Here is a 22272-nt window from a genome sequence, read left to right as displayed (position 1 = left end):
CAAGTAACCCAGGTTAGCCTTGAACTTTAAATGTAACTGAGGTTAGATTCTCTGAATTCTCCTGCCTTTACCTCCCAAATGCTGGAATTATAGGTGTATACCATCATATCTGGGTAGAAATTGCTATTTTTGTTGGTCAAAAATTAGTTGAGTATTGGAAATTTCACATGGTTCAACTAAACATGCTAAAGAATATTTCAATTTGAGAACTTTGAAGAATATAATTTTACAGGAAAGGACCGGATTTCTATATGTCTTTAACTTAATGAAAAATACACTAAATTCTTTAATTTTCTTGTTTCATTATGGGCAATGAAAATGTCCTCTTGGGCCCGCCCTTTCTCTCTCCCTCCCCTCCTTATTTACTTCCTTCCTTCCTCCCTTCCTTCCTTCCTCCCTCCCTCCCTCCCTCCCTCCCTCCCTTCCTTCCTTCCTTCCTTCCTTCCTTTCTTCCCTTCTTCCTTAGTCTCTCTTCAACTCTTTCTTTTAACTTGGAAATAAGGTTTTGTGAAACCAATTTAAGGCTTTGAACTTGTGAAACCTGTCTTGGGCTCCCGAGTAGCTGGATTTAGAGGCCTTCATCAGCACGCTTGGTTTGGTATCTCATTAACCACACACATCCCACCCCAGAAACAAAGCAAACTAAAAACTAAAACCCAACAAACCAAACCAAACTAAACCAAACCAAACCAAACCAAACCAAACCAAACCAAACCAAACCAAACCAAACCAAACCAAACCCAAAACACCACTCTAATAAATGCATGTGGGTGAGCCCTTCAGGGCAAGACTCATTACTTAGACATCTCCACTGTTCTGAGGACCTTATGCTCTTGATGGCTGGATTTCTCACTTGTACTGTATTTAGAATCAGGAGCAATGTTCTACCAATGAATGCATTTCCATATGTTCCCAGCCCCTAAAGATTCTGGTTACTTTTACAAGAGGATCCCAGTGAGTGGTGACACTCAGTGAATGAGACCTACCAACCCCAAATCAAAGGTGGTGGAAATGTTTGGCATCATTTTTGACCAATTTGGCATTTTGTGTCCAACTTTTCTGTCATTTCCCTTCCAGGCTGGATCCAGACAGACTGTAAACCAATTTTGGTTATTAAAAACATCTTTTTAGCTCTTGGCACTACAAGCAAAACCACTCCTGAAAAAAAAAAAGCCTGTCCATATGGCTTTGGATAGAAGCACTTTTTTTTTTGAATTTACTGTACATGTGAAAACAATAAACAATTTGCATTTCTTTCTTTTTCTAGTAATCCAAACTCTATCCTAAGGGTTTTTGTAGGATCGGCTTAGTTATTTCTACATTGCCCTGCTTTCTGAGATATTACTGATTCTTAGTGAACTAAACCTTAGTTAAATCTCTCTCCATTCCCCTCTCCCCTTGTCTCTGTCTCTATTTCTCTCCCTCTTTTTGTCTCCTCTCCCTTTGTCCCTCTCTGCTTTCTCTCTCTCCCTTCCTCTCCCCTTTCTCCCCATTCTTACTTCCCTCTCTCCCTCCCCCTCTCTTCTATAAATGCATCAGGAAAATGTTTACTTAAATGTTAAAATGCACATATGACGGCATTAAAGATGTGGCTTTGCCTTTATGGGGAAGCAAATAGAAACAGCAAACTCCTGATATCTGTGGTAATGGGAAACAGACTGTGTTTGTACTGATAGTTTTTAAGTTTTTAACTTTAGAAATTAAGTTGTACCTTGTCCTCCACCAAACTTTTTGCCACAAGCAGCGGAATTCTTTCTCATTTGTTGGTCTCAGACAGATTTTAGAATACAGAAGTGGCCAGGAGGAAAAAAGAAGAGAATCAAAAGACCCCTAAATCTCATGTTTCCTCAGGTTTTTCTCAATGTGTTGACTACATCCATTTGTGAGCAGAGGGATGCACTCTGTGTTAAAAGGGGATACAAGTCTTACATATATATTTTTATGTATGGCATTTGTTTTTCTTTACAGTCTAAGTGGCAGCATCCGCCTGATTCTCATTAGCCCCTTTCCCAGTCCAGTTGCTAGTTATGGATTGGAAAAATTGGTAGAGGGGTGGCCATTCAGGAATCTGTGGCCTCGTCCAATATATTCTTTCAAGAGGGAATGATTTGAGGTACGGCTCAAGGCAAACATGCAGCCACTGGTCCATCTACCTCTATCTAGGAGCTTACAAGAGTAAGCGCACGCGCGCGCACACACACACACGCACACACACACACAAACTCACACATGCACACATGCACACACGCGCACACGCATGCATGCACACATCCCATCCCATCCATCCATCCATCCATATGTAGGACTTTGGGTGAATTTCTAAGGAAGGTTAAACTGGTACACAAGGTTCTTATATACAGGGGCTTGTAACAGAGTGGAGGGGCAAAGCCTCATTTATTGTGAATCTGTAATGTTTCCTGAATGTTAGCAACTCACACACAGGGAGCAGTGTACATTACAGATGTGGTATCCAGATGTACTGTTTCAATGATGTAGTCATTAATTTGTTCTGGGAGAATTTTTATCTGTTGAACAAGACTTTGAAGAAGACTTCTAATCTAAAATAATTCCAGAGGATTTTATATCTCTTGGTCACTGATAGCAGTGACCTTGACACAGTTCTGCAAAAACTTTGGAGATCACACACACACACACACACACACACACACACACACCCACACCCACACAACACTCACACACACACACACACACACACACCATACTATCCATATGTAGGATTATGGTAGACTTGGGGGAGTAATAATTAACATAAATTAGAGAAACTGAAAACACCAAATAAAGTGATGGGTTTTAAATGAGGCTGGATATTGTAATTAGACCCAGATGGCTCCTTTTGTAGTAGTATGGTTTGCCCAAACAGCCACATTTCTTTGTTTGAATGTCAAAAGAGAAAACAAATTAAGCCCTTGTTCTATTTCCTTCTCCTCAGAATGTCTAAGGAGCCTGGCAATGTAGGCTTTGTGAGATGTCCATTGGAGCAAAATGATGCCGTGTTCTCCATGACAGAGGCCCTGAGATGCAACATATACCACCTCATAACCAAGGGCTTCAAGAATTCGAAGAGCCAGTTCCTTTTCTCTGTCCCATCTGTTCAGAGTGCTCACTGCCTTGGGGGAACTGTCTCAGGAATCTCAGGGTGCCATCCCCATTTGCCATTGGCAACCAGACTCATCACCAAATGGAAGCTCTGGTAGCCAGGAGAAGAACCGCGTGTCTTCAGGCCATTCCAATTGTCACAGGAAATCAGGGAAAATCAAGCTGAGAAGAGCAAACAGCTGATTGCCAGCAAGGCCGCTGTCTTTTTTAGTTTTGCAGAAGACATCACTGGGTCTTCGGTTCAGAAAACCTGTCAGTGGAAATGCCTTTCCTTCACGTTAGCCATCCTCCTACCCCCAGCACTATATCCACCAGCCCAGTCCCCTTCCCCCTCAGCAACTTAATTGGTTACAGTCATCAGGCAGGAGAATGCACACACACCCAATCTTTTCTCATAAATGGTTTCCTCAAATCTGTAAATCTGTATTTATTTGTCTTGGAGATCGAGTCTTTTTTTAAAAAGTATTCAAAATGTTTCCATTTTTAAGGAGATAGATTAACAAAATCTGTTTCTCTTTTACTAAAAATGAAACAAAACAAAAAACCAAAACAACAATAATAAAAATCAAAACAACCAAAACAGACTAAAAACAAACAAACAAAAAACCCCAATAAAAAATAGAACAAGAATCGTAAGGCTATAGAAATCTAGATGAACATAAAGACGCAAAGCCTGGTATCAAGAGTAAGTGAGAACACATAAAAATACATGAATATTAATATGATTTTGTAGTTCTTGGAAGAGCTGCTTTAACCTCAGCTTGCTTTGGGGTATATGAGTCCTAATATGTTGACCTTAGGACTATGAGAAGTTGGGAAGGCCATCATAGTTTTCTCTACATATGGAATTTAAAAGAGTTGTCTCCACAGAATCAGAGACTAGAATTGGCATTGCTAAAGTCTGTGTGGAAGAAAGGGGGTGGAGAGGAGATAATTGGGGATGGAGAGGAGACAGAGAGGGGTGGTAAATGGGTACATGAGCATATTGAGAATGACTTCTGCTGTTCTAGCTCAACAGAGAAGCTGTTGTCAGTGACTGTATATTAATTGATTGCTTGCTTGATTGATTGATTCACTTTACATCCTGATCACAGCCTCCCCTCTGCTCCAAGCTCCCCCTCACATGACCCTTCCCCCAAAACCTCCCTCCTCATTCACTTCTCAGAAGAGGGAGGTCCCTCCAGGGGAATCAACCCATCCTAGCACCTCAAGTCTCCCACTGAGGCCAGACAAGACAGCCCGGATAGAGGGCAGGATGCACTGGCAGGCAACAGAGTCAGGGTTGGCGCCCGTTCAAGTTGTTGGAGTACCTGCATGAAGACAAAGCCACACATCTGCTACATATGTGTAGGGGCCCTAGGTCCAGCCCTTGTACGCTCTTTGGGTGGTGGTTCAGTCTCTGGGAGCCTCCAAGGGTCCAGGTTAATTGACTCTACTCTGTTGATCTTCTGGTGGAGTCCCTATCCCCTCTGGGTTCCTCAATCCTTCCTCCAACTCTTCCACAAGACTAATGCTTGGCTATGTGTCTGCATCTGTTTCTGTCAGCTGATTGGTAGAGCCTCTCAGGACAGTTATGCTAGTATGAATCTAGGCTGACAGAAATATAGCCTGAGGCTGCAAGGGAGTTGAAGGATGAAGGCAGGCCAGCAAAGTGTCAGTATTGATCTTCTGAGGATATCTCACCACATCTTCTTCCCACTTCCAAATTGGCAGGGGTTGTTACTCCATTCATTTATGTCCATCTTATACAGGACACCTGTGTATCCAGGCCAGCAGTGACAAACATAGCTGTCAATAGTATCTTTACATGTCGTAACATGGAAACCCTTATCACTGTGATAAGACTTTGACCAACAAGAGGCATCAAGGTCTCACAGTGTGACCTGTGAATCCACTCCCCATGCAGATACAGTAGTAGTTGTTTCCTCCATCCACACCTAGACCGCCATAGAGACATGGCTGGCTGGCACAATCATCAAAGTTTAGTTCACAGTGGTCTCCAAGGAATCCAGGTACACAGTCACAGAAGTATCCCAAGAGCATCCTGACATCGGGCATCCCATAGGCATGGCAGGATCCACATTCATCAATTTCCATCTCACAATTCACACACAGTTCACTCTTGAGGACAGACACACCTGTATCTTCCTATCTCATTGAGGCACACAACCCCATTCATGCAGGGACCAGAAACTCATTCATCCATTTCTAAGTCTCAATGCCTGCCTTGGTGTCCAGGCACACAGAAGCAGAAGGAGCCATTGATTCCATCCTGGCACACAGCTCCATTGTGGAAAGGGCTGGAAGCACACTTCTTGTGATCTGTTTCACAGAACCTTCCAGCATATCCAGCAGGGCAGACGCTCAGGATCCATATTGGTAGATGTTTCCTCCACAGGAATTAGTGGCAGTTTCACAGTCAGCCCACTGAACCCAGGAGGACACTGGCACAGGAATCCCCTTTCTCACAAGTAACAATTCCTTGGCAGGGACTGAAGAAGCAAGCGTCTTTTAGATCTTCAGCCTTTGTCCAAATTATTGAGTATGTCTAAGCAACAATTGTTGTTTTGTGGAAAACCATTGTGAGTGATTGTATGTTTAAACATAGATAATAGAGAAGACTTTGACTATTTCCCAAAGAAATGATAAATGTTTGATGTGGTGGACATTCTGGTTACCCTTTTAAAAATATTACATACTATATTATACATTATATAATCCAATTATATCCCATTAGCATCTCCGATTGTTAATTAAAATGTTAAAAGTAAGTTCTATATTGCTTATTACAGGAAGACTAAAACAGTTACAAAATGTCAATTGTTAACATTATGTGTAGCATTTGACATCCTTAAAGTTCAGCATTTGGAATATGAATTATCTAAATAATTTCAAGACTTTCTCCCTTTTTTTTACTCTTTATTTGCTTTGCAACAGTCTGCTTTGGAGCATCTGTTATGCCCCAGTTTCTCTGGCAGATGCCAAGACACCTCAGTAAGAAAGTCAGGCCTTGCTCAGATAATATAGGGCTTCCTCCAGTCAACTTTGGAATTCTGGCATTTACAAGTCTAGGAACCATTCAGTTATGTCAGAGAGTCTAAGTTCTTAGTGGAGCCTCAGGTAACAACAGCTACTACAGCTTCCTGTTTCTTCTTCACACTCCTGAACCTGGAGAGCAGAGTAGTGTGGGGCCATGTAGGGCTGTTCCTGAAAGAGGACTCAGTGTCCTGGGAAAAGAAGGCCTATCTGTGTTGCAGGAGGAACTATGTGCAAGCACCTGGTGGAAATGATTGTTGTGTTGAGGGAAATCAAAGTTTGCATTGCCTTGGCTTTCAGTTATTGGTGGAAAGGCAATGCCAGCCTGGGAAAACAACAAGATACATTTCATGAAAGTACCTTTGAGTTTTGTTTCTTGATCTCTCTATTTTTTTACTGTTATTTAAAAAAAATGTGTCTCCTCTGCCCAGAATGAGGAAAATAATCTATGCCTTCAGGTCAACAGATAAAAGAAATGCTTTCCTGTGTGAATGCCTGTGTTTAGCTCTTCACAAGTGTAGAACTTCTTGGACGTAGCCTCAGGCGAGTGGATGAAAATTGTGACTACAGGTGTCTTTAGATATGAGGATATACAACGGGTTTGTTAGGGAACTAAAAGATGTTGCGACAGACCGAGTGGATTTCAGTGCAACATTCTTCTTGCAGTTGAAATGTGATGCAAACCACTGATAAAAGGAGGTGCTTACTGGGCACACGGATTTCCTCATCTATAGGTGGAAGCCAGCTGCAGGAGTCAAGAGCTCTGCATACCGTAAAGAGATATTCAGCTACCTTTGGTTCACACACCACAGAGGCATGCCTCAGGCATTGATGAAGTTTTAAATCTCAGGAAAAATATTTTTCCGAAAGGAGTCAATATCGTGCATCTGAAATGAAAGTAAGAGGCATATGGAATTAGGAGAACCTTCTTTTTCATGAACAAGCAACCCACATAGGGAAAATGAAGAAAGAGTTGAAAGAAAATTAGGTAGAAAAATTAAATGTAAGCAAAAGGAACTCATGGTTTACTGCCTAGCTATTTTAATCTGTTTTGTGTATGTATGAATTCATATGTGTAGGTTATGTTATGTTTGTTCATTATAGTTTAAGGTAAAAGTGCTGCCAAGAAGAAAGAAATAATGTTCAAGACGCAGATGAAAAGTTCTTAAAGAGGTGGATTGTTTTAGACCATATAACTGTGTTCAGTGACTCTGGCGTGTGATCCTGAGGACAGAGCCTTCATTGTGCTTGGGATCAATGGTCCCTCTGACCATCATTGGCAGAAGTAGGTAAAGAACATTGTATTCTAACACACCAACCCGTGGGATCCAAGGTATGAGGCCATGAGACCAAGACTGCCTTTCCACCATGGTTGGTGTGCACTATAAAGGTCTAGGCTGAGCTCTTCCAGGTAGCATGAAGGTTACATAATGAGCAAGCAGGTCTCCTCACTGCGTATATACGTTATAGTGTATACACTGAATGATGACATTTGAAAACATTCAATTCCTTTAAGTAATGCTACAATTATTTAATAAAATGGGTCTCTTAGAGAGTAGTGTTTAGTTTCATAATTGCTATATCGCTTTTCTCATTGAAGCAACAAGATATTGCATGAAAGTTATTTAGAGAAGAGAAGGTCTGTTTTGGCTCACAGGTTGAAGATGCAGCCCCTCATGGCTGTGAAGGCACGGCTTCAGGAGCATGAGGCTGCTGGTCACATGTCAGTAGTCCGGGATTAGAATACAGCTCACTCTCACACTTTTATTCAGTATAGAGCTCCAGCCCATGGAGTGGTGCTGTCCATGGTGAGGGTGGATCTTCCCATTTCAGTTAACTTCATATAGAAACTGACTCACAAGCATGTCCAGAGGTTGTTTTCATAGTACTCTAAAGTCCATCAAGTTGTTAGTATAATAAACCACCACGATTTCTACCTTCTCAGAACTCTGATAGCATTAGAGGAGATTCTAATTGCTCTAAGGAGTGTGTAATTATGTCAGCTTATTTTAAAATCTGAATCAATGAAGTCTGAAGAAATGATTCAGTGGAAGAGTGTACACTGCTTTTCCAGAGGAAGACCCAAGTTGAGTTCCTTCCATCCATGTCAGTTGGTTCACAACCATTTGTCACACCAGTTTCAGGGTATCCAACGTCCTCTTCTGAACACTGTGGACATTCACAGCTGTGTAGTATGCATGCACATGTGAGCACGCACATACACGCACACACAAGTGTGTTTAGAATTTGACAAACTAAACTCTTAGGTTTTGCACTTATCAATTACACAGAGATTATTATATAGCATAAATTTTCCAGACATTTAGTAGATTCAACCTGTGCATTCATTTAGGTCAAATCACTCAATGACAGGAAATCCATGTATAAAGGAGTTTTCTAGGGAGCAGAGGCAATGTAAGAGACTGGACATGGTTCGTGAAGATAATGAAAGTCTAGATGGGCTGTGGTCGTTGCTTTTCATGCCTGGAGTGCACCCTATGTAACTTGACAGTTGAGCAGGTGGCCTGCATACCATCCTGCCTTCAGATGCCAACAGACATATTGCTTCTTACTTTGTGAAGTCTCTTACTTTCTAATTGGGTTTATCTACGTGAGTCTTCCACACCACTGGAGCAGGGTGTGCACCAGTGCTTGTACTGAGTGCCAAGAACTGTGTGAGCTGGCTTGGAGCATTTGGAGGAGGTTTGGGGAGATGTCCAGTGGCATTTCTTGAACCTAAGGTTTTGTCTTTCATCAGTTGCAGTCAGCCAAGAAACAGGGTTGTAGAACTCATAACTGGCTGTATTCCTCATCTTTCACTAGTAAGCAGGGCCAGGAGTGAATTACAATAAGGAGTAGGCTTTCAAGGACTTCTATTTATCCACAAGGTAGTTTAAAGCATTTGCACTGAGGCTACAGTTTATGTGTCCCCTTCTTTACCCAGAGCAGACATTTGTAATGGATGCACCAACCCTTTCCCACACTGGTGTTGTTCCTGGAAGAGCGAGGCAGCCACAGTTAAGTATTCCACAAATAAACCCTGCTAAGAATAGTGTCTTATTTCTAGAGCCTCTGCACGAGAAACTCCACACCCTATTGGAGTCAGATAAGGAGAACTGGTTTGGAGAGCTCTGTCCAAGTGAGAGGAGCCTCAGAAAGACACAGATTGAGTGAGTCTAAGTTCAGTCAGCTTTTCCGGATGCTGGCTCAGACTGGAAAGTGTCTTTGATAGGTTGCTGAAGGACTGCCTGTCAGTATGGTGGAGGGGGTACGGTGGGGGTTCTAAATCCTGACAAACTCTGTGCCCAGCAACCAAATGAAAAATTCCCACTAATACCTTGTGCTTGTTAGATGCCAATTAGACTTTCATATCGCTGTCACTAAAATACTTTGGAAACTTAAAGTTCAGTCTTTCTTCTTTAGCCAGAAAGACATAAGTTCTTTACTTATAATTAGCTTTTATTTTCTTTTAAAATTATTTTTAATTAAAAAATAAGAATAGCATTGTTGTTTTTGAACAAAGTATGTTTTACAGATTTTTCTTCCCTTCTTTTCATTCAACCACTCTACCTTTGTCCCGTTTGTCCCACTAACACATGCTCTCCCCAACTTGCCATCACCAGGTCCCATTTAGAAGAATTGTCCTGAAACTTGCTATAATTTTGCCGTTGATACTGTGCTTGACTTCTCCACTTAAAGGCCTTCAGAGAGTCTTGAATCGTTATTTTGTTATCATTGAGAAACAGCGGCCCAGATGAGTGTGTGCTCGAGTTTAGGTTTGGTAAATGACAGCTCTGGATCCAGTATGCATTTGCTAGTGTACATTTGCTATGTTCCTATGACTTCACAGTATCTTTGTGCACATGTGACTGAACACCCAAGCCTCAATTCCTTCAGCTATTCTTTCTCATGGATTTGTTTTAACTTAGCAAAGGAAAAAAAATTGAGGCTACACAAGGGTCTTAATTTGAGGCAAGCATCCTAAATTTCCCCAGGACTTAGAAGAGTCATCTCAATAATAGTTCTTACATGACTCTCCACAGTCATGAAAATATTATATTTGTTCTTCTGAGCAGTTCCCCTATTGTTCCGCCACGGCTGCATTTATTTAACATACATGGTTTGCATTTAGACTGCCTGGTGCTGTCTGCTATGGCCTAAATTATGCTTTCCAAGTTAGAATATTTTTCCTTCTTTGGCATCCATTAAAAATCAACGGCAACATGGCCGCCCTCCAGAAACAAGTCTGTAATGCTAACCACAGGACTTGGTGTCTAAAAATAAGAATTGAAAAAGAGATTTAAGTTAATGCCCAGAAAGAAATCTTTCCATGTGTCTTTACTACAGTTTGGTAAGCCCCGTTCTAGGGAAAAGTGTGAAATACCATGGGCTGTGGGTGCTGCTCCCTGTACCACGAGGCTGCTCAGTGGGCACCCGTCCCTCATCATCCAGTTTCCATCTTAACCATTGTCCCCAAAGGTCATGTCAGTTCAGACGGGGTTCCTTTCCCCCTGGAGCTTGCAATGTGCCCTAAGCAGGCTCTACACTAATGGTTCCCAAGTTTTTGAAGTTCTTATGATCCACTGGCCATCATTTACTCCTTCCTTTCGGAACTGATTAAACTCACCAACTGATGCAATGGGAATTTAAAGAGTTTGGGAATGGTGTGGGCAGTTTAAATGTTGTTAGAAATTTAGTATGGAAACTGTAAGATAAATAAATTCAAAGTTAATTATTTGGGATAGTCAGACCCATTCTGCCACCACAAACTCTTCCAGCTCATCCCATAAGCATATTTCCTACAGTGAATCATCCGTATTTGCTGTTTATTAATCTGTACTCAGCGTTTTCATCTACTTTGCATTTTCTGAATTTCAAGACTATGGTCTACTTGGGAAGCTCTCCATCCAGTCCAGTCTTAGAATTTCTCAAATGCTTCAGACCTAGTATGTTACTAATTGTTTGTCCCATTCTTCCACCTGCCCTTCCTCTATCCAACTTCTTCTTTCTCCCTCCTCTGTCTTCTTTCATGCACTCAAACTGTGATGCAAGTTCTTAGGGCAGACTGCTAGGTTTTAGTGATGAATATAGGAACTTTTTCTGGGATATGGAAAAATAAAAATCAGGCTTCAGTCAATGACAAGACAGCATGATGTTTAGTACTTGAGGATTCCTGCTTCTCCCCTTTCATCATTATATTTTCACAGCTTTACATGTAATTAGAGAAATATCACAGATCTTCAATCTAAAGAGTATCTATCATGACAATTTCTGTATGTGTTCTCATTCCTCAGCAGTCTGTAAATAGCACTTCACATCCTTGACCACATTTAGATTAAGGTTAGTGGGTTTAGTCACATATCCAGGTTTGCAATGTCAGCCTGTTCTTTCTCTGACTATCCTGTCTACTAGAGAATACTGTAGACTCACACAGGTGTATAATTTAATTTTGTTTTTATCCAGAATGATTTTGCTTGATGTCTTTAGGACCCAGGTATTTCCTGTAGGTTCTTCTCTGTACTCACAGTTCATGATAGCCAAAGCCGTAGATTTTACTGTGGTGCTGGTGGTAGAAGTGAGGTCTGTACACATGCAAAACACATGTCTGTACACTCAACTACATGCCCAACCCATAGTTATGAGTTTTAAATTTATGCAAATGCAGTTAAGATACATTAGCATATCAATAATGTAGTTTTTTTTATTAACTTAAGTATTTCTTATTTACATTTCGAGTGTTATTCCCTTTCCCGGTTTCCGGGCAAACATCCCCCTAATCCCTCCCCCTCCACTTCTTTATGGGTGTTCCCCTCCCCATCCTCCCCCCATTGCCGCCCTCCCCCCAATAATCACGTTCACTGGGGGTTCAGTCTTAGCAGGACCCAGGGCTTCCCCTTCCACTGGTGCTCTTACTAGGATATTCATTGCTACTTATGAGGTTGGAGCCCAGGGTCAGTCCATGTATAGTCTTTGGGTAGTGGCTTAGTCCCAGGAAGCTCTGGTTGCTTGGCATTGTTGTACATATGGGGTCTCAAGCCCCTTCAAGCTCTTCCAGTTCTTTCTCTGATTCCTTCAATGGGGGTCCTATTCTCAGTTCAGTGGTTTGCTGCTGGCATTCGCCTCTGTATTTGCTGTATTCTGGCTGTGTCTCTCAGGAGAGATCTACATCCGGCTCCTGTCGGCCTGCACTTCTTTGCTTCATCCATCTTGTCTAATTGGGTGGCTGTATATTTATGGGCCACATGTGGGGCAGGCTCTGAATGGGTGTTCCTTCTGTGTCTGTTTTAATCTTTGCCTCTCTATTCCCTCAAAAGGGTATTCTTATTCCCCTTTTAAAGAAGGAGTGAAGCATTCACATTTTGATCATCCGTCTTGAGTTTCATTTGTTCTAGGCATCTAGGGTAATTCAAGCATTTGGGCTAATAGCCACTTATCAGTGAGTGCATACCATGTATGTCTTTCTGTGTTTGGGTTAGCTCACTCAGGATGATATTTTCCAGTTCCAATCATTTGCCTACGAATTTCATAAAGCCGTTGTTTTTGATAGCTGAGTAATATTCCATTGTGTAGATGTACCACATTTTCTGTATCCATTCCTCTGTTGAAGGGCATCTGGGTTCTTTCCAGCTTCTGGCTATTATAAATAAGGCTGCGATGAACATAGTGGAGCACGTGTCTTTTTTATATGTTGGGGCATCTTTTGGGTATATGCCCAACAGAGGTATAGCTGGATCCTCAGGCAGTTCAATGTCCAATTTTCTGAGGAACCTCCAGACTGATTTCCAGAATGGTTGTACCAGTCTGCAACCCCACCAACAATGGAGGAGTGTTCCTCTTTCTCCGCATCTTCGCCAGCATCTGCTGTCACCTGAGTTTTTGATCTTAGCCATTCTCACTGGTGTGAGGTGAAATGTCAGGGTTGTTTTGATTTGCATTTCCCTCATGACTAAAGATGTTGAACCTTTCTTTAGGTGTTTCTCAGCCATTCGGCATTCCTCAGCTGTGAATTCTTTGTTTAGCTCTGAACCCCATTTTTTAATAGGGTTATTTGTCTCCCTGCGGTCTAACTTCTTGAGTTCTTTGTATATTTTGGATATAAGGCCTCTATCTGTTGTAGGATTGGTAAAGATCTTTTCCCAATCTGTTGGTTGCCGTTTTGTCCTAACCACAGTGTCCTTTGCCTTACAGAAGCTTTGCAGTTTTATGAGATCCCATTTGTTGATTCTTGATCTTAGAGCATAAGCCATTGGTGTTATGTTCAGGAAATTTTTTCCAGTGCCCATGTGTTCGAGATTCTTCCCCACTTTTTCTTCTATTAGTTTGAGTGTATCTGGTTTGATGTGGAGGTCTTTGATCCACTTGGACTTGAGCTTTGTACAGGGTGATAAACATGGATCGATCTGCATTCTTCTACATGTTGACCTCCAGTTGAACCAGCACCATTTGCTGAAAATGCTATCTTTTTTCCATTTTATGGTTTTGGCTCCTTTGTCAAAAATCAAGTGACCATAGGTGTGTGGGTTCATTTCTGGGTCTTCAATTCTATTCCATTGGTCTATCTGTCTGTCTCTGTACCAATACCATGCAGTTTTTATCACTATTGCTCTGTAATACTGCTTGAGTTCAGGGATAGTGATTCCCCCTGAAGTCCTTTTATTGTTGAGGATAGTTTAACTATCCTGGGTTTTTTGTTATTCCAGATGAATTTGCAAATTGTTCTGTCTAACTCTTTGAAGAATTGGATTGGTATTTTGATGGGGATTGCATTGAATCTGTAGATCGCTTTTGGTAAAATGGCCAATAATGTAGTTTTAGATGTGTCCTAGTGTGATCCTTATCAATTTTCAAAATGGTAGCTTTTCCTTCATTAACTAGACCCTGTTGGGACCCAGGGAATCAAAAAGGAGGACTCATGGGTCTTGTGAATCAAAGTCCAACATAGTTGCTTTTTTTCCTCCTTATTAGTCTCTTATTGTTTGATTTTTTTCAAATACACAATACGCAATCTTGCCAATCTGATAAGAACAATTATATTTAAAACTCTTGTAGGTTCTTCAAATATGCTTGATTCCTGGTAATTCTTCCCATTCTTATTAATGCCAGGATGAAGGTGGCATAGATAGAGATTTAAAAGAAATTCCCTGAAAATATGGGTGTGCTTGTCATGGCTTCTGCTAAGCCCAGACATCTGTATTGACACCCTTCCTTGGCCAGCTTGGTTGCATGCCTCAGATGACTTTGTGGACAAAGCTATCCATGTTGTTATCCTCTGCACTATCCTGGGAGCTGAGAGGAGCTGTGAAGTCCTCAGAAACAATTCCAAGCCAGAAGATTGTTGCCTACCGTCTCCCCTTAGATGTGGGTGCTGTTCTGTAGACTTCCAAGGTGTTGTCACTGGAACTTTCTTGAGCAGAAATGTTAGGACATCCAGCTGTGTCAGAGACAAGGATGCTTGTGCTTCCAGTGAAGTGTGTCCCGTTTCCTCTGGCATGGAGGACTATCTTGTATTACTACTGCCTCATATATCTCCAGGGAGCACAGTATTTGTGCCTGTCATAACAAGTTGTGTCTGACATGAGGGAAACATGACAGCCAGCGCCAACTATTTCCTGTCTTCACTAATCATCAACCCCTTTAGAAAAGCATAAACCTAGAACACAGTCTCTTTGATTAAGGACAACACCTGTCAGGTGCTTATAATTTATGAAGCCTTAAAGATCACGAAGCCTTAAAGATGATTGATTTGATATTTTCTTATGTTTGAGTCATTTTTCAACCTCATATTTGGCCCATATTGAGTTCTCAGTTTGTATAGGCGATTGCGTTTGGTCAGAATTCATTGTCAGAGTCCCCCAGTTTCAAGTACTGGAAGATAATGAGGACAAAGAGGGCACAGGCAAGGACTCCCTGTTGCTCGTGCTTCTGTGTCTATTGTGCCCCGAGGTTCTCTATTGGCAGAGAATGGTGAGCCTGCCGCACATGTCCACTGGGATGACTCACAATTGGACCTCACGGATGATCTATCACAGTCTCTAGTCATTTGGTGAACTGAGCATGGGACTTGTCAGAAACATTTTTCTTCAGTGTTTTACTGTGTGCCCTGTAAGGGAAATTTAATCCATATGTGTCAAAGATTCATTTACACTTAAATCACTAAAGCATTGTTCTGAGCTTTTGATGTCTGACAAGTCTTTTGACTTTTTCCAAGCAGTTCCAAGTTCCTTGCCAAAGGCAGTCCTAATCCTCAACAGTAGAAAATGCAGATTTTCTCCTTGACTCTAAACCCATTTGCCTCCTTCTCTGGGAAAAGTTCTTTAGCAAATTCACATTTACCTGCCTCTGTTTCAAAATACCTCTGGGCAGCAGAACTTTGGAAGGGTACAATGCAGTACAGGGTAATTTCCACATCTGGCCCCGATCCGGGCCTTGGGGGACCAGCTTTCCAACTTGGCATGGGAGACAGGATGTAGTTTTCTTTCATCTACCTTTACTCACTGAGGGCATTGTGTGGGGTAAACACCCGAATATTCTCCATTCATCTGGCCTAGGGTGGCAGAAAGGAAGAAACCTGGTCTAACGGAAAGGAACTTGGGTATACACATTAAGGGACATGAATGGCCAGAGAGGGAGAGTTCCATTTCTCTCTGGGTTCTTCCCAGGCTGGGAGTTACCCTGCTTTCAGTTGCACTGACAGTCCTTAAGTCTGACAATCACCAAGATTCCAGTAGTCTCGTAATAAAGGAGACTGCACAGCTGCTCCGTGTACCAGTGCCCTGTCTCTGAACTAGCAATCTCTGGCCCTCGTTTCAGTAACGGTTTTAGTTACCTGGGTTAGGGTTGGGTCTGGCCCTAGGATACTATGGCTGTGTAGTGAAGGTTGTCTCCTACAGGAACTTCATTTAAATGCTTTGCTTAGCTGTTTTCATGTGCCAGTCCCCATGGTCACTTTCCCTTTCTCTTTTCCTCTCTCTCTCTCTCTCTCTCTCTCTCTCTCTCTCTCTCTCTCTCTCTCTCTCTTCCTTCCCTCCTTCTTTTCTTTGTTCTTTGTTCTTTGTTTCTCTCTCTCTCTCTCTCTCTTTCTTCCTTCCCTGCTTTCTTTCTTTGTTTCTTTCTTTTTTTCTAGAGGAAATACTTTATTTTTCTTGGATATTTTATGTATTTATATTTCAAATGTTATCCCCCTTTCCCCCTCTCCCATATCCCTCCCCTCTCCCCTTGCTTCCATGAGGATGTTCTCACTCCCATCTACCCACGCCAACCTCAATGTGCTGGCATTCCCCTACCCTGGGGAAAAGAGTCTTCACAGGACCAAGGGCTTTTCCTCCTATTGATGCTGGACAATGCCATCTTCTGCTACATATGTGGCTGAGTCATGGATCCCTCTACGGGTACTCATTGGTTGGTAGTTTAGTCCCTGGGAGCTCTGCTGGGGTCTGTTTGGTTGATACTGTTGTTCTTCCTATTCTGTTGCAAACCCCTTCAGTTCCTTCAGTCTTTTCTCCAACTCCTTCATTGGGGTTCCCTTGTTCAGTCCAATGGTTAGCTGCAAGCTTCCTCATCTGTAGGGCTGTGGCAGAGCCTCTTAGGGGACACCCGTATATGGCTATCAGCAAGCACTTCTTGGCATCAGTAATAGTGACTGGGTTTGGTGGCTGCATATTGGATGGATTCCCAGGTGGGGCAGTCTCTGGATGACCTTTTCTTTAGTCCCTGCTCCACTCTTTGTCCCTGTATTTCCTTCTGTGAGTATTTTGTTCTCCCTTCTAAGAAGGAATGAAGTATCCACATTTTGGTCTTCCTTCTTTTTGAGCTTCATATAATCTGTGAATTTTTTCTTATGTATTCCAAGCTTTTGGGCTAATATCCACTTATCAGTGAGTGCATACCATGTGTGTTCTGCCAAAAGCAATCTACAGATTCAATGTAATCCTCACCAAAATTCCAACTCAATTCTTCATAGAATTAAAAAAAGCAATTTGCAAATTCATTTGGAAAAGCAAAAAACCCAGGATAGCGAAAACTATTTTCAACAATAAAAGTACTTCTGGGACAATCACCATCCCTGACCTCAAGCTGTATTACAAAGCAATAGTGATAAAAACTGCATGGTATTGCTATAGAGACAGGCATGCAGATCAATGGAATAGAATTGAAGACCCAGAAATGAACTCACACACCTATGGTCACTTGATCTTTGACAAAGGAGCCAAAACTATCCAGTGGGAAAAAAGCATTTTCAACAAATGGTGCTGGTTCAACTGGAGGTCAGCATGTAGAAGAATGCAAATTGACCCATTCTTATTGCCCTGTACAAAGCACAAGTCCAACTGGATCAAGGACCTCCACATAAAACCAGATGCACTCAAACTAATAGAAGAAAAGTGGAGAAGAGCTTTGAACACATGTGCACTTGGGAAAATATTCTGAACAGAACATCAATGGCGTTCTGTGCTCTAAGATCAAGAACCGACAAATGGACTTCAGAAAATTGCAAAGTTTCTATAAGGCAAAGGACACTGTCAATAGATTGGGAAAAAGTCTTTATCCATCCTACATCTGATAGAGGGCTAATATCTAGTATATACAAAGAACTCAAAGAAGTTAGACTCCAGAGAATCAAATAATCCTATTAAAAATGGGGTACAGGACTAAACAAAGAATTCTCAACTGAGGAATACCGAATGAATGAGAAGCACCTAAAAATGTTCAACATCCTTAACCGTCAGGGAAATGCAAATCGAAACATCCCTCACACCAGTCAGAATGGCTAAGATCAAAAACTCTGATGACAGTCGATGCGGGCAAAGATGTGGAGAAATAGGAATACTTCTCCATTGTTGTTTTGATTGCAAGCTGGTACAACCACTCTGAAAATCAGTCTGGAGGTTCCTCAGAAAATGGAACATTCTACTACCTGAGGACCCAGCTATATCATTCCTGGGCATATACCCAAAAGATGCTCCAACATATAACAAGGACACATGCTCCACTACGTTCATAGCAGCCTTATTTATAATAAATAGAAGCTGTAAACAACCCAGATGTCCTTCAAGAGAGGAATGGATACAGAAAATATGGTTCATCAATGGAGTACTACTCATCTATCAAAAATAATGACTTCATAAAATTCATAGGCAAATGGATGGAACTAGAGAATATCATCCTGAGTGAGATAACCCAGTCACAAAAGAACACACATGGTATGCACTCACTGATAAGCAGATATTAGCCCAAAAGTGTGGCATACCGTTCGCTTTTCTGCCCATAAAGCATCCTGGATCTTCTTGTTACTGAGGAAACATGTGGTAAATCTAGTCCTATAAAGTTTGTATTGAGCACATGCTGTTTCTTAAGCATGATTGACAACTAGAGGTAGAATATGTCTCTTTCATTTCTCTGCATGTCTCTAGTGCCTACAGCAATGCCTGGCATACTACTGTTGCTCAACTATCGTAACATTTCCTGAATAAATGTAGTATCTACGTCTATGAAAGAGTAGAGCTAACTGTAAAAGGTTCAAACTCAATCATGAAATGTCAGTTGTAGATTGAGTCTCACCCTTGGCTTTTAATATTTGTTTTAGTTGCTTTACCCTCTAAACCCTGACTCCACACTAAAATATACTAATGGCACCCCACGGGTCTAACATTTTTTTTTTTTTTGGTTCTTTTTTTCGGAGCTGGGGACCGAACCCAGGGCCTTGCGCTTCCTAGGCAAGCGCTCTACCACTGAGCTAAATCCCCAGCCCCATGGGTCTAACATTTTTTAAGAAGTAGTCTTTACACTGCCCTCATCTAACTCCATGGATGTCACAGCTGGCCATTTACTGAAGACAGAATGAGACTGACCTTTATCTGCAGATGGGTAAATTTGCATGAAGGCAGTGTATAGGGCTATCATCCACTTCCTGTGATATTCTGGTCTTTTCTTTATGAAGCAATATTTCCTCTTTGTAATGTGAGGCTTAGACTATGTTGTTGGTTATATGTGAAGTGTCCTCCACAAGCTCATGAGTTTGAACACTTTGACTACAGCTCATTGCACTTCACTGGGAGGTGACACTTCACTGGAAGAAGTGTGCCTCTGGGAACAGATCATGAGGTTTATAGTCTAGTCACTCTAGAGTCTGTCCAGTCTCTGCTTCCTTTACTACGTGTGTGTGTGTGTGGGGGGGGGGTTGAGGAGTCCCAGCTCAGAGAAATGATACTATTGATAAAGGGCCCTACTGGTTTTAAAGCCACATACATTAGGCCTCTCAAATTGTTTCTTTCAGGTATTTTAGTCACAGCAACAATGAAGTGATATGGTGTTGCAAGGTTACTGATTAGTTTCACTTAAATGTTAGCTAGCCACTCTCTCAAAGGTCAGGTTAAGAGTAACACAAACATAGTGTTCTGTTTATACAGAAAGACATTGCAACATAGCATTGCAAACATGTACTTTTTATCTTTATCTACAAAAATATGATGATAGGCCAAAGGTTGGTTCATCATGTAAACATGCTTGCTGTCATGTTGGTGACGTGAGCTCAGTCCTTAAGACTCAGCTGGAGGAAGCAGCTGAGCAATGACTTTTGAAGGCTGACCCCTGACCTCTGCATAGACATGGGCATCTACCCAGACACCCACAGTATGATAATAATGACCAATATGACCAAGCCCTTTCTATTACACCCTGAAAAGATTAAAATACCAAACCCAAACCAAAACAGTTTTGAATGTAGAAGGTTTGACATCACTCTTATAACTTGATATTAAGAAGTATACAAAAGATCCTGTATCTGCATTTGGAATGTGCTCATTTTAAATGAAAAAAATGGAAGTGTTGCTTTTAGAAATGAGGCAATTTATTCATATAACGACCATATTATTCACTACCTAGTGAACATTGGCATTTAAAAATTATTAAAATGAGATAAATTTGAATAAGTCATTTTGATCATGCTAAAAATTATATAATGTGACACCTTTGGGAATTTATGTGTTTATGAGAGGAAATTCACTTCAGTCCCAGCAGGGGCCTGTTCACCTCTTTCACTCAAGCATGACACTCACATTTATTAGCAATGCAGTAATTGCACTCCCATAGTAGAAGGCCATTTTATTCTGTCAGTATACATTGCAGTTTTAGGCACAGAACTAATTCTGTGATATATTGCCAAAAACATTGGCCCCATTTCCAAGGAATTCAAATTATTTATTCATGACTTCAGCAAGCTTTGTATGATTGAAGGTCTATCTTTTATCAAGCACACATAAATCCAATTCTGACCTCAAAGTGCATAGATGTTCTGGTTGTGGTAGTCACGTATAAAGAAAGGTAGACAACTGCTTCCTTTTTTCTCCAAGACTCTTAGAGTGTCTGCCGATTATGTACCAGGCACTCTGCTGAGCACAGGGGTAGATGGACAGGAGCAGAAATTCACTGCTAACTGCAATTCATTTCTCATGGAGCTACCCTTACATGGGAAAGGCAAATGTATATTAGTTTAATGGGTCATCTTTTTGTTGCTGTTGGTCTTTAGATTTTTATTATTTAATTCTTTTATTCCATCAATATTTCTTTTATGTTCAATAAAAGCTGTTAACTTAGAAAAAAACCATTTAGGATATAGAAAAAGAGTAACATGTTCTTCTTGTACCTTCCCACATCAGCTTCACTGTGAAGTCTGGAAATGTTCTGCTAATCTGTGTGTGTGTGTGTGTGTGTGTGTGTGTGTGTGTGTGTGTGTGTGTGTTTTCTGTAAGATTACAGCAACTAATTTAATATGTATGAAAATACTATCTATATATTATACAAACAGAAACAAAATAAAACCCTCTCAAATGTTCTTCACACTAAAGCATTTATTCTAGGGTATAGTAACCACTCTCAAATTTTTAATCCCTATGAAAATATTGATGACCCTAATTGTCAATGTACTGTCAATGCTAATATTTCCTTTGAACTTCAAATTCTAACATGGAACTCTCCACTGAATGCTGTCATGTGGCTACCTCTTAGAAATCTTGAATTTACAATGCCTGTGAAAGAGCCAGAGTTGGGGTCAATCTAAGGCCAGTGGGAAAATTCCACCTCAAACCTCTTAGCCCTAAGAGCTCTCCCTTCCAGGAAGAGTAGAGCCAGCTTAGTTTCTGGAACAATTGCAAGACAACTATCAGACAAATCTATCTGTGACTCCCCAATCGACCCCTTGGAGAATCAGGGATGGTCTACTGACCACAAGTCAGTGTGAAGGTCACTTTGCCCCACCAATAGTACTCTGCCTAGTTACTATTGTTTGAATTCTGCCCTTATTGTTTGAAATTTGCTCTTATCAAAGGTACATAACTCCCTGTTAGAGTCTGCTCAGGGTTGTCTCCCTCTTGAAGTGGGATGACCCCAGCATGCTGGAATAATAAAACTCTTCTTTCTTTTGCATCAATCACCACCTCTGTGAGTCTCATAGAGGTCCAACTCTTATCACACAGCTGTTGCATGTAATCTGAAATGTCCCTTTTTGTTTCAGTTGTAAAACACTTCACCCTGAACTTGCGCTGTTTTAAAGGTTATGGAACCTTTAGGAAGTAAGTGTCCTGGCTAGTAGATTGGGAGAGGGGGGAGGCATTAGAAACTGGCCCTGGCAGATGCCAACTGCCCTGGTCTCATTCAGTCTCTGATCCCCATCTGATGCCACATGAACAAGACTTTAGCAGTTTCTGGCTGCGAGCCTTCTCCACCATGCTGGATGGTGTTGCAGGGTATTTGATCACAGTGTGAACCCCAAGACTGTGTTATTTACTGAACAAAAGCTATTTCTAGTTGTTGTGTGGCACATCCCTTAGCACACACCTTTAATCCCTCTGGCTGGATAAAGACATGTCCTTAGTATACATCTTTGATCTTAAACAATGAAGGTAAATTTAGTTTGTAGAAGGAAGCATCCATTTTTAAAAGTTATGCCTAATTGAGTGACAGACAAAGTGATGAATCAGAGAAATATTTGACAGACTAAGAAATGCCCAACTCTCAGGAGAAGAGAGTGGAAAGGGAAACCACTTAAGAGAGCAGAGTAAAGGAAAGCAAGGAGATAGTTTTACTGGGACAGTGATAGAGAGACAGGTTGTAGAGACAGAGCAA

This window comes from Rattus norvegicus, chromosome 2 (genome assembly GCF_021556685.1).
Source record: "Rattus norvegicus strain SHRSP/BbbUtx chromosome 2, alternate assembly SHRSP_T2T, whole genome shotgun sequence".
Taxonomy (NCBI): domain Eukaryota; kingdom Metazoa; phylum Chordata; class Mammalia; order Rodentia; family Muridae; genus Rattus; species Rattus norvegicus.
The sequence above is the reverse complement of the archived record's forward strand: the minus strand, read 5'-3'. Positions refer to the sequence as shown.